Source organism: Hoplias malabaricus, chromosome 2 (genome assembly GCF_029633855.1).
Source record: "Hoplias malabaricus isolate fHopMal1 chromosome 2, fHopMal1.hap1, whole genome shotgun sequence".
NCBI classification, from domain to species: domain Eukaryota; kingdom Metazoa; phylum Chordata; class Actinopteri; order Characiformes; family Erythrinidae; genus Hoplias; species Hoplias malabaricus.
In genome coordinates, this window is record NC_089801.1 from 13204836 (window position 1) to 13218151 (window position 13316).

A 13316-nucleotide genomic window follows, 5' to 3' on the forward strand; every position below is an offset into this window, starting at 1 on the left:
GGAAACGTTTTAACAGAATTACAATTCGGCCCAGATCAGCGGGTGTTAACAGGATTGCTCCGTCACGCGGTTAAGGCAGCTGCTCCGAGACTCTAGCAAAGGAAACCGAGCAGCAGGTCCCACCGAGATTTGAACTCGGATCGCTGGATTCAGAGTCCAGAGTGCTAACCGTTACACCATGGAACCTCTGCAAGCGTCAGCCACTGAGAGTACGACTGAGGAGCGAAAACTGACAGGAGTGTTATTGTAAAGATTTACAGCTATATATGAGTGAGCTGCTTCCACTTTGGTCAATTTCATTCTTGTTGACACTAACAGTGAGCCAGGAACTTGTGATGCAAGTAGGCATGATGTCTGACAACATGGAAAAAACCTCCTTCACAAGGACGCTTTGGAGGATCCGAAGCTCCGCTTGCCGAAACCCGGGATCGAACCAGGGACCTTTAGATCTTCAGTCTAACGCTCTCCCAACTGAGCTATTTCGGCTCGAACGCCGTATGCAGGCAAGTGATCAAAATTGCAGAAATGCAGACGTCGATGGCCAGAAAGACAGGGTTGTTTAGTATTCACAGAATTAAGGACTCTACTCTCTGACATCAGTTCGGTTCCTCAACGTGGTTACATCCCTGTGGTTTGGCCTATTATACCTTTTTCCATTTTCATATAACAGAGGGCAGTCACGAAAGGCTAGGTTCACATGCATCAAACACTAGGTTCCACCGAGATTTGAACTCGGATCACTGGATTCAAAGTCCAGAGTGCTAACCATTACACCATGGAACCGCTGAGAAGCTTTTTCGCTTTCCCAACCAAAGCCCCAAGACGGTCACTCCAGGTGTCCGTGACAGGGATGATCTCTGTCAGAGCACGAGGGGGGAATCTTGAGAGGAGCGGGACCCGAGTGAACTCGAGAGAGCAGAACTCTGTCTAATTGATGATTGTATAGATTTTCACTGGAAGACACTCAGAATGAAGGGCATTGCAGTAGCTCAAGGTAACCATTCCAAAAAACAATGCGAGACATTGAATTGTCAGCCGTTAAAAACCTAATGCAAAGTCAGGTCTCTGAGTCTGCCGAAACCCGGGATCGAACCAGGGACCTTTAGATCTTCAGTCTAACGCTCTCCCAACTGAGCTATTTCGGCATAAAAGAAACACGCGGCGGTCACGGTCACGGTCGGAGAAGTTCGGACCTACATTGGACGCCTAAAGTAGATTTGTTGGAACAACAAAAATGGCTTCACAGGAGACATTGCCAAGTTTCACCACCACAATTAGCAAATGCTACCTTCAAAATTCTTTTGATTGTACAAGTTTCTTAGAAAGCGCGCCCTACATGACACCAAACTTCAGTTTGCTTCCTTGCTTGTGAACGATGCGGTCTACGTTGTGCCGCGAGGGCTCTTTCTTGTTAGTTTAGCCACGCTTGCAATACATAGCGAATCTCTGATACCAAGCGGGCAATCGCTGTTCACTCAGTTGATGTTTGGCGTCCCAAAAACATACCTTGAAAGATTGGCAGAAGGAAACACTAAGAGTAGGTCCCACCGAGATTTGAACTCGGATCGCTGGATTCAGAGTCCAGAGTGCTAACCATTACACCATGGAACCTCCGACCCTTCGGGAGCGTTCGCATCACAATTCCTAATTCTTAATTTGCAAGCTGCGGCAACAATGGGTAAGATTTAATTACTCCGTTCACGAGGAGTAAAACGTCTTGAGAGGAACCAAATATCACAAAGTGGGAATTGTATGAAATGAAGCACAAGTTTGCATTTTAGCGCAAGATTCCAGCACTTCACACTCTGTAGAGAAGGTTCCCTTGCATGTGGGTGGAAACGTTTTAACAGAATTACAATTCGGCCCAGATCAGCGGGTGTTAACAGGATTGCTCCGTCACGCGGTTAAGGCAGCTGCTCCGAGACTCTAGCAAAGGAAACCGAGCAGCAGGTCCCACCGAGATTTGAACTCGGATCGCTGGATTCAGAGTCCAGAGTGCTAACCGTTACACCATGGAACCTCTGCAAGCGTCAGCCACTGAGAGTACGACTGAGGAGCGAAAACTGACAGGAGTGTTATTGTAAAGATTTACAGCTATATATGAGTGAGCTGCTTCCACTTTGGTCAATTTCATTCTTGTTGACACTAACAGTGAGCCAGGAACTTGTGATGCAAGTAGGCATGATGTCTGACAACATGGAAAAAACCTCCTTCACAAGGACGCTTTGGAGGATCCGAAGCTCCGCTTGCCGAAACCCGGGATCGAACCAGGGACCTTTAGATCTTCAGTCTAACGCTCTCCCAACTGAGCTATTTCGGCTCGAACGCCGTATGCAGGCAAGTGATCAAAATTGCAGAAATGCAGACGTCGATGGCCAGAAAGACAGGGTTGTTTAGTATTCACAGAATTAAGGACTCTACTCTCTGACATCAGTTCGGTTCCTCAACGTGGTTACATCCCTGTGGTTTGGCCTATTATACCTTTTTCCATTTTCATATAACAGAGGGCAGTCACGAAAGGCTAGGTTCACATGCATCAAACACTAGGTTCCACCGAGATTTGAACTCGGATCACTGGATTCAAAGTCCAGAGTGCTAACCATTACACCATGGAACCGCTGAGAAGCTTTTTCGCTTTCCCAACCAAAGCCCCAAGACGGTCACTCCAGGTGTCCGTGACAGGGATGATCTCTGTCAGAGCACGAGGGGGGAATCTTGAGAGGAGCGGGACCCGAGTGAACTCGAGAGAGCAGAACTCTGTCTAATTGATGATTGTATAGATTTTCACTGGAAGACACTCAGAATGAAGGGCATTGCAGTAGCTCAAGGTAACCATTCCAAAAAACAATGCGAGACATTGAATTGTCAGCCGTTAAAAACCTAATGCAAAGTCAGGTCTCTGAGTCTGCCGAAACCCGGGATCGAACCAGGGACCTTTAGATCTTCAGTCTAACGCTCTCCCAACTGAGCTATTTCGGCATAAAAGAAACACGCGGCGGTCACGGTCACGGTCGGAGAAGTTCGGACCTACATTGGACGCCTAAAGTAGATTTGTTGGAACAACAAAAATGGCTTCACAGGAGACATTGCCAAGTTTCACCACCACAATTAGCAAATGCTACCTTCAAAATTCTTTTGATTGTACAAGTTTCTTAGAAAGCGCGCCCTACATGACACCAAACTTCAGTTTGCTTCCTTGCTTGTGAACGATGCGGTCTACGTTGTGCCGCGAGGGCTCTTTCTTGTTAGTTTAGCCACGCTTGCAATACATAGCGAATCTCTGATACCAAGCGGGCAATCGCTGTTCACTCAGTTGATGTTTGGCGTCCCAAAAACATACCTTGAAAGATTGGCAGAAGGAAACACTAAGAGTAGGTCCCACCGAGATTTGAACTCGGATCGCTGGATTCAGAGTCCAGAGTGCTAACCATTACACCATGGAACCTCCGACCCTTTGGGAGCGTTCGCATCACAATTCCTAATTCTTAATTTGCAGGCTGCGGCAACAATGGGTAAGATTTAATTACTCCGTTCACGAGGAGTAAAACGTCTTGAGAGGAACCAAATATCACAAAGTGGGAATTGTATGAAATGAAGCACAAGTTTGCATTTTAGCGCAAGATTCCAGCACTTCACACTCTGTAGAGAAGGTTCCCTTGCATGTGGGTGGAAACGTTTTAACAGAATTACAATTCGGCCCAGATCAGCGGGTGTTAACAGGATTGCTCCGTCACGCGGTTAAGGCAGCTGCTCCGAGACTCTAGCAAAGGAAACCGAGCAGCAGGTCCCACTGAGATTTGAACTCGGATCGCTGGATTCAGAGTCCAGAGTGCTAACCGTTACACCATGGAACCTCTGCAAGCGTCAGCCACTGAGAGTACGACTGAGGAGCGAAAACTGACAGGAGTGTTATTGTAAAGATTTACAGCTATATATGAGTGAGCTGCTTCCACTTTGGTCAATTTCATTCTTGTTGACACTAACAGTGAGCCAGGAACTTGTGATGCAAATAGGCATGATGTCTGACAACATGGAAAAAACCTCCTTCACAAGGACGCTTTGGAGGATCCGAAGCTCCGCTTGCCGAAACCCTGGATCGAACCAGGGACCTTTAGATCTTCAGTCTAACGCTCTCCCAACTGAGCTATTTCGGCTCGAACGCAGTACGCAGGCAAGTGATCAAAATTGCAGAAATGCAGACGTCGATGGCCAGAAAGACAGGTTTGTTTAGTATTCACAGAATTAAGGACTCTACTCTCTGACATCAGTTCGGTTCCTCAACGTGGTTACATCCCTGTGGTTTGGCCTATTATACCTTTTTCCATTTTCATATAACAGAGGGCAGTCACGAAAGGCTAGGTTCACATGCATCAAACACTAGGTTCCACCGAGATTTGAACTCGGATCACTGGATTCAAAGTCCAGAGTGCTAACCATTACACCATGGAACCGCTGAGAAGCTTTTTCGCTTTCCCAACCAAAGCCCCAAGACGGTCACTCCAGGTGTCCGTGACAGGGATGATCTCTGTCAGAGCACGAGGGGGGAATCTTGAGAGGAGCGGGACCCGAGTGAACTCGAGAGAGCAGAACTCTGTCTAATTGATGATTGTATAGATTTTCACTGGAAGACACTCAGAATGAAGGGCATTGCAGTAGCTCAAGGTAACCATTCCAAAAAACAATGCGAGACATTGAATTGTCAGCCGTTAAAAACCTAATGCAAAGTCAGGTCTCTGAGTCTGCCGAAACCCGGGATCGAACCAGGGACCTTTAGATCTTCAGTCTAACGCTCTCCCAACTGAGCTATTTCGGCATAAAAGAAACACGCGGCGGTCACTGTCACGGTCGGAGAAGTTCGGACCTACATTGGACGCCTAAAGTAGATTTGTTGGAACAACAAAAATGGCTTCACAGGAGACATTGCCAAGTTTCACCACCACAATTAGCAAATGCTACCTTCAAAATTCTTTTGATTGTACAAGTTTCTTAGAAAGCGCGCCCTACATGACACCAAACTTCAGTTTGCTTCCTTGCTTGTGAACGATGCGGTCTACGTTGTGCCGCGAGGGCTCTTTCTTGTTAGTTTAGCCACGCTTGCAATACATAGCGAATCTCTGATACCAAGCGGGCAATCGCTGTTCACTCAGTTGATGTTTGGCGTCCCAAAAACATACCTTGAAAGATTGGCAGAAGGAAACACTAAGAGTAGGTCCCACCGAGATTTGAACTCGGATCGCTGGATTCAGAGTCCAGAGTGCTAACCATTACACCATGGAACCTCCGACCCTTCGTGAGCGTTCGCATCACAATTCCTAATTCTTAATTTGCAAGCTGCGGCAACAATGGGTAAGATTTAATTACTCCGTTCACGAGGAGTAAAACGTCTTGAGAGGAACCAAATATCACAAAGTGGGAATTGTATGAAATGAAGCACAAGTTTGCATTTTAGCGCAAGATTCCAGCACTTCACACTCTGTAGAGAAGGTTCCCTTGCATGTGGGTGGAAACGTTTTAACAGAATTACAATTCGGCCCAGATCAGCGGGTGTTAACAGGATTGCTCCGTCACGCGGTTAAGGCAGCTGCTCCGAGACTCTAGCAAAGGAAACCGAGCAGCAGGTCCCACCGAGATTTGAACTCGGATCGCTGGATTCAGAGTCCAGAGTGCTAACCGTTACACCATGGAACCTCTGCAAGCCTCAGCCACTGAGAGTACGACTGAGGAGCGAAAACTGACAGGAGTGTTATTGTAAAGATTTACAGCTATATATGAGTGAGCTGCTTCCACTTTGGTCAATTTCATTCTTGTTGACACTAACAGTGAGCCAGGAACTTGTGATGCAAGTAGGCATGATGTCTGACAACATGGAAAAAACCTCCTTCACAAGGACGCTTTGGAGGATCCGAAGCTCCGCTTGCCGAAACCCGGGATCGAACCAGGGACCTTTAGATCTTCAGTCTAACGCTCTCCCAACTGAGCTATTTCGGCTCGAACGCCGTATGCAGGCAAGTGATCAAAATTGCAGAAATGCAGACGTCGATGGCCAGAAAGACAGGGTTGTTTAGTATTCACAGAATTAAGGACTCTACTCTCTGACATCAGTTCGGTTCCTCAACGTGGTTACATCCCTGTGGTTTGGCCTATTATACCTTTTTCCATTTTCATATAACAGAGGGCAGTCACGAAAGGCTAGGTTCACATGCATCAAACACTAGGTTCCACCGAGATTTGAACTCGGATCACTGGATTCAAAGTCCAGAGTGCTAACCATTACACCATGGAACCGCTGAGAAGCTTTTTCGCTTTCCCAACCAAAGCCCCAAGACGGTCACTCCAGGTGTCCGTGACAGGGATGATCTCTGTCAGAGCACGAGGGGGGAATCTTGAGAGGAGCGGGACCCGAGTGAACTCGAGAGAGCAGAACTCTGTCTAATTGATGATTGTATAGATTTTCACTGGAAGACACTCAGAATGAAGGGCATTGCAGTAGCTCAAGGTAACCATTCCAAAAAACAATGCGAGACATTGAATTGTCAGCCGTTAAAAACCTAATGCAAAGTCAGGTCTCTGAGTCTGCCGAAACCCGGGATCGAACCAGGGACCTTTAGATCTTCAGTCTAACGCTCTCCCAACTGAGCTATTTCGGCATAAAAGAAACACGCGGCGGTCACGGTCACGGTCGGAGAAGTTCGGACCTACATTGGACGCCTAAAGTAGATTTGTTGGAACAACAAAAATGGCTTCACAGGAGACATTGCCAAGTTTCACCACCACAATTAGCAAATGCTACCTTCAAAATTCTTTTGATTGTACAAGTTTCTTAGAAAGCGCGCCCTACATGACACCAAACTTCAGTTTGCTTCCTTGCTTGTGAACGATGCGGTCTACGTTGTGCCGCGAGGGCTCTTTCTTGTTAGTTTAGCCACGCTTGCAATACATAGCGAATCTCTGATACCAAGCGGGCAATCGCTGTTCACTCAGTTGATGTTTGGCGTCCCAAAAACATACCTTGAAAGATTGGCAGAAGGAAACACTAAGAGTAGGTCCCACCGAGATTTGAACTCGGATCGCTGGATTCAGAGTCCAGAGTGCTAACCATTACACCATGGAACCTCCGACCCTTTGGGAGCGTTCGCATCACAATTCCTAATTCTTAATTTGCAGGCTGCGGCAACAATGGGTAAGATTTAATTACTCCGTTCACGAGGAGTAAAACGTCTTGAGAGGAACCAAATATCACAAAGTGGGAATTGTATGAAATGAAGCACAAGTTTGCATTTTAGCGCAAGATTCCAGCACTTCACACTCTGTAGAGAAGGTTCCCTTGCATGTGGGTGGAAACGTTTTAACAGAATTACAATTCGGCCCAGATCAGCGGGTGTTAACAGGATTGCTCCGTCACGCGGTTAAGGCAGCTGCTCCGAGACTCTAGCAAAGGAAACCGAGCAGCAGGTCCCACTGAGATTTGAACTCGGATCGCTGGATTCAGAGTCCAGAGTGCTAACCGTTACACCATGGAACCTCTGCAAGCGTCAGCCACTGAGAGTACGACTGAGGAGCGAAAACTGACAGGAGTGTTATTGTAAAGATTTACAGCTATATATGAGTGAGCTGCTTCCACTTTGGTCAATTTCATTCTTGTTGACACTAACAGTGAGCCAGGAACTTGTGATGCAAATAGGCATGATGTCTGACAACATGGAAAAAACCTCCTTCACAAGGACGCTTTGGAGGATCCGAAGCTCCGCTTGCCGAAACCCTGGATCGAACCAGGGACCTTTAGATCTTCAGTCTAACGCTCTCCCAACTGAGCTATTTCGGCTCGAACGCAGTACGCAGGCAAGTGATCAAAATTGCAGAAATGCAGACGTCGATGGCCAGAAAGACAGGTTTGTTTAGTATTCACAGAATTAAGGACTCTACTCTCTGACATCAGTTCGGTTCCTCAACGTGGTTACATCCCTGTGGTTTGGCCTATTATACCTTTTTCCATTTTCATATAACAGAGGGCAGTCACGAAAGGCTAGGTTCACATGCATCAAACACTAGGTTCCACCGAGATTTGAACTCGGATCACTGGATTCAAAGTCCAGAGTGCTAACCATTACACCATGGAACCGCTGAGAAGCTTTTTCGCTTTCCCAACCAAAGCCCCAAGACGGTCACTCCAGGTGTCCGTGACAGGGATGATCTCTGTCAGAGCACGAGGGGGGAATCTTGAGAGGAGCGGGACCCGAGTGAACTCGAGAGAGCAGAACTCTGTCTAATTGATGATTGTATAGATTTTCACTGGAAGACACTCAGAATGAAGGGCATTGCAGTAGCTCAAGGTAACCATTCCAAAAAACAATGCGAGACATTGAATTGTCAGCCGTTAAAAACCTAATGCAAAGTCAGGTCTCTGAGTCTGCCGAAACCCGGGATCGAACCAGGGACCTTTAGATCTTCAGTCTAACGCTCTCCCAACTGAGCTATTTCGGCATAAAAGAAACACGCGGCGGTCACTGTCACGGTCGGAGAAGTTCGGACCTACATTGGACGCCTAAAGTAGATTTGTTGGAACAACAAAAATGGCTTCACAGGAGACATTGCCAAGTTTCACCACCACAATTAGCAAATGCTACCTTCAAAATTCTTTTGATTGTACAAGTTTCTTAGAAAGCGCGCCCTACATGACACCAAACTTCAGTTTGCTTCCTTGCTTGTGAACGATGCGGTCTACGTTGTGCCGCGAGGGCTCTTTCTTGTTAGTTTAGCCACGCTTGCAATACATAGCGAATCTCTGATACCAAGCGGGCAATCGCTGTTCACTCAGTTGATGTTTGGCGTCCCAAAAACATACCTTGAAAGATTGGCAGAAGGAAACACTAAGAGTAGGTCCCACCGAGATTTGAACTCGGATCGCTGGATTCAGAGTCCAGAGTGCTAACCATTACACCATGGAACCTCCGACCCTTCGTGAGCGTTCGCATCACAATTCCTAATTCTTAATTTGCAAGCTGCGGCAACAATGGGTAAGATTTAATTACTCCGTTCACGAGGAGTAAAACGTCTTGAGAGGAACCAAATATCACAAAGTGGGAATTGTATGAAATGAAGCACAAGTTTGCATTTTAGCGCAAGATTCCAGCACTTCACACTCTGTAGAGAAGGTTCCCTTGCATGTGGGTGGAAACGTTTTAACAGAATTACAATTCGGCCCAGATCAGCGGGTGTTAACAGGATTGCTCCGTCACGCGGTTAAGGCAGCTGCTCCGAGACTCTAGCAAAGGAAACCGAGCAGCAGGTCCCACCGAGATTTGAACTCGGATCGCTGGATTCAGAGTCCAGAGTGCTAACCGTTACACCATGGAACCTCTGCAAGCCTCAGCCACTGAGAGTACGACTGAGGAGCGAAAACTGACAGGAGTGTTATTGTAAAGATTTACAGCTATATATGAGTGAGCTGCTTCCACTTTGGTCAATTTCATTCTTGTTGACACTAACAGTGAGCCAGGAACTTGTGATGCAAGTAGGCATGATGTCTGACAACATGGAAAAAACCTCCTTCACAAGGACGCTTTGGAGGATCCGAAGCTCCGCTTGCCGAAACCCGGGATCGAACCAGGGACCTTTAGATCTTCAGTCTAACGCTCTCCCAACTGAGCTATTTCGGCTCGAACGCCGTATGCAGGCAAGTGATCAAAATTGCAGAAATGCAGACGTCGATGGCCAGAAAGACAGGGTTGTTTAGTATTCACAGAATTAAGGACTCTACTCTCTGACATCAGTTCGGTTCCTCAACGTGGTTACATCCCTGTGGTTTGGCCTATTATACCTTTTTCCATTTTCATATAACAGAGGGCAGTCATGAAAGGCTAGGTTCACATGCATCAAACACTATGTTCCACCGAGATTTGAACTCGGATCACTGGATTCAAAGTCCAGAGTGCTAACCATTGGAACCATGGAACCGCTGAGAAGCTTTTTCGCTTTCCCAACCAAAGCCCCAAGACGGTCACTCCAGGTGTCCGTGACAGGGATGATCTCTGTCAGAGCACGAGGGGGGATTCTTGAGAGGAGCGGGACCCGAGTGAACTCGAGAGAGCAGAACTCTGTCTAATTGATGATTGTATAGATTTTCACTGGAAGACACTCAGAATGAAGGGCATTGCAGTAGCTCAAGGTAACCATTCCAAAAAACAATGCGAGACATTGAATTGTCAGCCGTTAAAAACCTAATGCAAAGTCAGGTCTCTGACGAAACCCGGGATCGAACCAGGGACCTTTAGATCTTCAGTCTAATGCTCTCCCAACTGAGCTATTTCGGCATAAAAGAAACATGCGGCGGTCACGGTCACGGTCGGAGAAGTTCGGACCTACATTGGACGCCTAAAGTAGATTTGTTGGAACAACAAAAATGGCTTCACAGGAGACATTGCCAAGTTTCACCACCACAATTAGCAAATGCTACCTTCAAAATTCTTTTGATTGTACAAGTTTCTTAGAAAGCGCGCCCTACATGACACCAAACTTCAGTTTGCTTCCTTGCTTGTGAACGATGCGGTCTACGTTGTGCCGCGAGGGCTCTTTCTTGTTAGTTTAGCCACGCTTGCAATACATAGCGAATCTCTGATACCAAGCGGGCAATCGCTGTTCACTCAGTTGATGTTTGGCGTCCCAAAAACATACCTTGAAAGATTGGCAGAAGGAAACACTAAGAGTAGGTCCCACCGAGATTTGAACTCGGATCGCTGGATTCAGAGTCCAGAGTGCTAACCATTACACCATGGAACCTCCGACCCTTCGGGAGCGTTCGCATCACAATTCCTAATTCTTAATTTGCAAGCTGCGGCAACAATGGGTAAGATTTAATTACTCCGTTCACGAGGAGTAAAACGTCTTGAGAGGAACCAAATATCACAAAGTGGGAATTGTATGAAATGAAGCACAAGTTTGCATTTTAGCGCAAGATTCCAGCACTTCACACTCTGTAGAGAAGGTTCCCTTGCATGTGGGTGGAAACGTTTTAACAGAATTACAATTCGGCCCAGATCAGCGGGTGTTAACAGGATTGCTCCGTCACGCGGTTAAGGCAGCTGCTCCGAGACTCTAGCAAAGGAAAACGAGCAGCAGGTCCCACCGAGATTTGAACTCGGATCGCTGGATTCAGAGTCCAGAGTGCTAACCGTTACACCATGGAACCTCTGCAAGCGTCAGCCACTGAGAGTACGACTGAGGAGCGAAAACTGACAGGAGTGTTATTGTAAAGATTTACAGCTATATATGAGTGAGCTGCTTCCACTTTGGTCAATTTCATTCTTGTTGACACTAACAGTGAGCCAGGAACTTGTGATGCAAGTAGGCATGATGTCTGACAACATGGAAAAAACCTCCTTCACAAGGACGCTTTGGAGGATCCGAAGCTCCGCTTGCCGAAACCCGGGATCGAACCAGGGACCTTTAGATCTTCAGTCTAACGCTCTCCCAACTGAGCTATTTCGGCATAAAAGAAACACGCGGCGGTCACGGTCACGGTCGGAGAAGTTCGGACCTACATTGGACGCCTAAAGTAGATTTGTTGGAACAACAAAAATGGCTTCACAGGAGACATTGCCAAGTTTCACCACCACAATTAGCAAATGCTACCTTCAAAATTCTTTTGATTGTACAAGTTTCTTAGAAAGCGCGCCCTACATGACACCAAACTTCAGTTTGCTTCCTTGCTTGTGAACGATGCGGTCTACGTTGTGCCGCGAGGGCTCTTTCTTGTTAGTTTAGCCACGCTTGCAATACATAGCGAATCTCTGATACCAAGCGGGCAATCGCTGTTCACTCAGTTGATGTTTGGCGTCCCAAAAACATACCTTGAAAGATTGGCAGAAGGAAACACTAAGAGTAGGTCCCACCGAGATTTGAACTCGGATCGCTGGATTCAGAGTCCAGAGTGCTAACCATTACACCATGGAACCTCCGACCCTTCGGGAGCGTTCGCATCACAATTCCTAATTCTTAATTTGCAAGCTGCGGCAACAATGGGTAAGATTTAATTACTCCATTCACGAGGAGTAAAACGTCTTGAGAGGAACCAAATATCACAAAGTGGGAATTGTATGAAATGAAGCACAAGTTTGCATTTTAGCGCAAGATTCCAGCACTTCACACTCTGTAGAGAAGGTTCCCTTGCATGTGGGTGGAAACGTTTTAACAGAATTACAATTCGGCCCAGATCAGCGGGTGTTAACAGGATTGCTCCGTCACGCGGTTAAGGCAGCTGCTCCGAGACTCTAGCAAAGGAAACCGAGCAGCAGGTCCCACCGAGATTTGAACTCGGATCGCTGGATTCAGAGTCCAGAGTGCTAACCGTTACACCATGGAACCTCTGCAAGCATCAGCCACTGAGAGTACGACTGAGGAGCGAAAACTGACAGGAGTGTTATTGTAAAGATTTACAGCTATATATGAGTGAGCTGCTTCCACTTTGGTCAATTTCATTCTTGTTGACACTAACAGTGAGCCAGGAACTTGTGATGCAAGTAGGCATGATGTCTGACAACATGGAAAAAACCTCCTTCACAAGGACGCTTTGGAGGATCCGAAGCTCCGCTTGCCGAAACCCGGGATCGAACCAGGGACCTTTAGATCTTCAGTCTAACGCTCTCCCAACTGAGCTATTTCGGCTCGAACGCCGTATGCAGGCAAGTGATCAAAATTGCAGAAATGCAGACGTCGATGGCCAGAAAGACAGGGTTGTTTAGTATTCACAGAATTAAGGACTCTACTCTCTGACATCAGTTCGGTTCCTCAACGTGGTTACATCCCTGTGGTTTGGCCTATTATACCTTTTTCCATTTTCATATAACAGAGGGCAGTCATGAAAGGCTAGGTTCACATGCATCAAACACTATGTTCCACCGAGATTTGAACTCGGATCACTGGATTCAAAGTCCAGAGTGCTAACCATTGGAACCATGGAACCGCTGAGAAGCTTTTTCGCTTTCCCAACCAAAGCCCCAAGACGGTCACTCCAGGTGTCCGTGACAGGGATGATCTCTGTCAGAGCACGAGGGGGGATTCTTGAGAGGAGCGGGACCCGAGTGAACTCGAGAGAGCAGAACTCTGTCTAATTGATGATTGTATAGATTTTCACTGGAAGACACTCAGAATGAAGGGCATTGCAGTAGCTCAAGGTAACCATTCCAAAAAACAATGCGAGACATTGAATTGTCAGCCGTTAAAAACCTAATGCAAAGTCAGGTCTCTGACGAAACCCGGGATCGAACCAGGGACCTTTAGATCTTCAGTCTAATGCTCTCCCAACTGAGCTATTTCGGCAT

The 13316-nt window shown here is 46.8% G+C and overlaps 29 non-coding genes across 29 annotated transcripts; all 29 read right to left on the bottom strand.

Moving 5' to 3' along the window:
* Nucleotides 1–114: 114 nt before the first annotated feature.
* Nucleotides 115–186, bottom strand: trnaq-cug (transfer RNA glutamine (anticodon CUG)). The gene has a single exon. It is a non-coding gene; the product is annotated as a tRNA-Gln (tRNA).
* A 227-nt stretch (nt 187–413) lies between these two features.
* On the bottom strand, nt 414–486 carry trnaf-gaa (transfer RNA phenylalanine (anticodon GAA)). The gene has a single exon. It is a non-coding gene; the product is annotated as a tRNA-Phe (tRNA).
* A 225-nt stretch (nt 487–711) lies between these two features.
* On the bottom strand, nt 712–783 carry trnaq-uug (transfer RNA glutamine (anticodon UUG)). Its single transcript has one exon. It is a non-coding gene; the product is annotated as a tRNA-Gln (tRNA).
* A 289-nt stretch (nt 784–1072) lies between these two features.
* Nucleotides 1073–1145, bottom strand: trnaf-gaa (transfer RNA phenylalanine (anticodon GAA)). Its single transcript has one exon. It is a non-coding gene; the product is annotated as a tRNA-Phe (tRNA).
* Nucleotides 1146–1539: 394 nt separating this feature from the next.
* trnaq-cug (transfer RNA glutamine (anticodon CUG)) lies at nt 1540–1611 on the bottom strand. Its single transcript has one exon. It is a non-coding gene; the product is annotated as a tRNA-Gln (tRNA).
* Nucleotides 1612–1948: 337 nt separating this feature from the next.
* trnaq-cug (transfer RNA glutamine (anticodon CUG)) lies at nt 1949–2020 on the bottom strand. Its single transcript has one exon. It is a non-coding gene; the product is annotated as a tRNA-Gln (tRNA).
* A 227-nt stretch (nt 2021–2247) lies between these two features.
* trnaf-gaa (transfer RNA phenylalanine (anticodon GAA)) lies at nt 2248–2320 on the bottom strand. Its single transcript has one exon. It is a non-coding gene; the product is annotated as a tRNA-Phe (tRNA).
* Nucleotides 2321–2545: 225 nt separating this feature from the next.
* On the bottom strand, nt 2546–2617 carry trnaq-uug (transfer RNA glutamine (anticodon UUG)). The gene has a single exon. It is a non-coding gene; the product is annotated as a tRNA-Gln (tRNA).
* A 289-nt stretch (nt 2618–2906) lies between these two features.
* Nucleotides 2907–2979, bottom strand: trnaf-gaa (transfer RNA phenylalanine (anticodon GAA)). The gene has a single exon. It is a non-coding gene; the product is annotated as a tRNA-Phe (tRNA).
* Nucleotides 2980–3373: 394 nt separating this feature from the next.
* On the bottom strand, nt 3374–3445 carry trnaq-cug (transfer RNA glutamine (anticodon CUG)). The gene has a single exon. It is a non-coding gene; the product is annotated as a tRNA-Gln (tRNA).
* Nucleotides 3446–4379: 934 nt separating this feature from the next.
* On the bottom strand, nt 4380–4451 carry trnaq-uug (transfer RNA glutamine (anticodon UUG)). Its single transcript has one exon. It is a non-coding gene; the product is annotated as a tRNA-Gln (tRNA).
* A 289-nt stretch (nt 4452–4740) lies between these two features.
* trnaf-gaa (transfer RNA phenylalanine (anticodon GAA)) lies at nt 4741–4813 on the bottom strand. The gene has a single exon. It is a non-coding gene; the product is annotated as a tRNA-Phe (tRNA).
* A 394-nt stretch (nt 4814–5207) lies between these two features.
* trnaq-cug (transfer RNA glutamine (anticodon CUG)) lies at nt 5208–5279 on the bottom strand. Its single transcript has one exon. It is a non-coding gene; the product is annotated as a tRNA-Gln (tRNA).
* A 337-nt stretch (nt 5280–5616) lies between these two features.
* trnaq-cug (transfer RNA glutamine (anticodon CUG)) lies at nt 5617–5688 on the bottom strand. Its single transcript has one exon. It is a non-coding gene; the product is annotated as a tRNA-Gln (tRNA).
* Nucleotides 5689–5915: 227 nt separating this feature from the next.
* trnaf-gaa (transfer RNA phenylalanine (anticodon GAA)) lies at nt 5916–5988 on the bottom strand. Its single transcript has one exon. It is a non-coding gene; the product is annotated as a tRNA-Phe (tRNA).
* A 225-nt stretch (nt 5989–6213) lies between these two features.
* On the bottom strand, nt 6214–6285 carry trnaq-uug (transfer RNA glutamine (anticodon UUG)). Its single transcript has one exon. It is a non-coding gene; the product is annotated as a tRNA-Gln (tRNA).
* Nucleotides 6286–6574: 289 nt separating this feature from the next.
* On the bottom strand, nt 6575–6647 carry trnaf-gaa (transfer RNA phenylalanine (anticodon GAA)). Its single transcript has one exon. It is a non-coding gene; the product is annotated as a tRNA-Phe (tRNA).
* Nucleotides 6648–7041: 394 nt separating this feature from the next.
* trnaq-cug (transfer RNA glutamine (anticodon CUG)) lies at nt 7042–7113 on the bottom strand. Its single transcript has one exon. It is a non-coding gene; the product is annotated as a tRNA-Gln (tRNA).
* A 934-nt stretch (nt 7114–8047) lies between these two features.
* Nucleotides 8048–8119, bottom strand: trnaq-uug (transfer RNA glutamine (anticodon UUG)). Its single transcript has one exon. It is a non-coding gene; the product is annotated as a tRNA-Gln (tRNA).
* Nucleotides 8120–8408: 289 nt separating this feature from the next.
* trnaf-gaa (transfer RNA phenylalanine (anticodon GAA)) lies at nt 8409–8481 on the bottom strand. The gene has a single exon. It is a non-coding gene; the product is annotated as a tRNA-Phe (tRNA).
* A 394-nt stretch (nt 8482–8875) lies between these two features.
* trnaq-cug (transfer RNA glutamine (anticodon CUG)) lies at nt 8876–8947 on the bottom strand. The gene has a single exon. It is a non-coding gene; the product is annotated as a tRNA-Gln (tRNA).
* A 337-nt stretch (nt 8948–9284) lies between these two features.
* trnaq-cug (transfer RNA glutamine (anticodon CUG)) lies at nt 9285–9356 on the bottom strand. The gene has a single exon. It is a non-coding gene; the product is annotated as a tRNA-Gln (tRNA).
* A 227-nt stretch (nt 9357–9583) lies between these two features.
* Nucleotides 9584–9656, bottom strand: trnaf-gaa (transfer RNA phenylalanine (anticodon GAA)). Its single transcript has one exon. It is a non-coding gene; the product is annotated as a tRNA-Phe (tRNA).
* A 1048-nt stretch (nt 9657–10704) lies between these two features.
* trnaq-cug (transfer RNA glutamine (anticodon CUG)) lies at nt 10705–10776 on the bottom strand. The gene has a single exon. It is a non-coding gene; the product is annotated as a tRNA-Gln (tRNA).
* A 337-nt stretch (nt 10777–11113) lies between these two features.
* On the bottom strand, nt 11114–11185 carry trnaq-cug (transfer RNA glutamine (anticodon CUG)). Its single transcript has one exon. It is a non-coding gene; the product is annotated as a tRNA-Gln (tRNA).
* Nucleotides 11186–11412: 227 nt separating this feature from the next.
* On the bottom strand, nt 11413–11485 carry trnaf-gaa (transfer RNA phenylalanine (anticodon GAA)). Its single transcript has one exon. It is a non-coding gene; the product is annotated as a tRNA-Phe (tRNA).
* Nucleotides 11486–11879: 394 nt separating this feature from the next.
* On the bottom strand, nt 11880–11951 carry trnaq-cug (transfer RNA glutamine (anticodon CUG)). Its single transcript has one exon. It is a non-coding gene; the product is annotated as a tRNA-Gln (tRNA).
* A 337-nt stretch (nt 11952–12288) lies between these two features.
* Nucleotides 12289–12360, bottom strand: trnaq-cug (transfer RNA glutamine (anticodon CUG)). The gene has a single exon. It is a non-coding gene; the product is annotated as a tRNA-Gln (tRNA).
* Nucleotides 12361–12587: 227 nt separating this feature from the next.
* Nucleotides 12588–12660, bottom strand: trnaf-gaa (transfer RNA phenylalanine (anticodon GAA)). The gene has a single exon. It is a non-coding gene; the product is annotated as a tRNA-Phe (tRNA).
* Between the last annotated feature and the right edge of the window lie 656 nt (nt 12661–13316).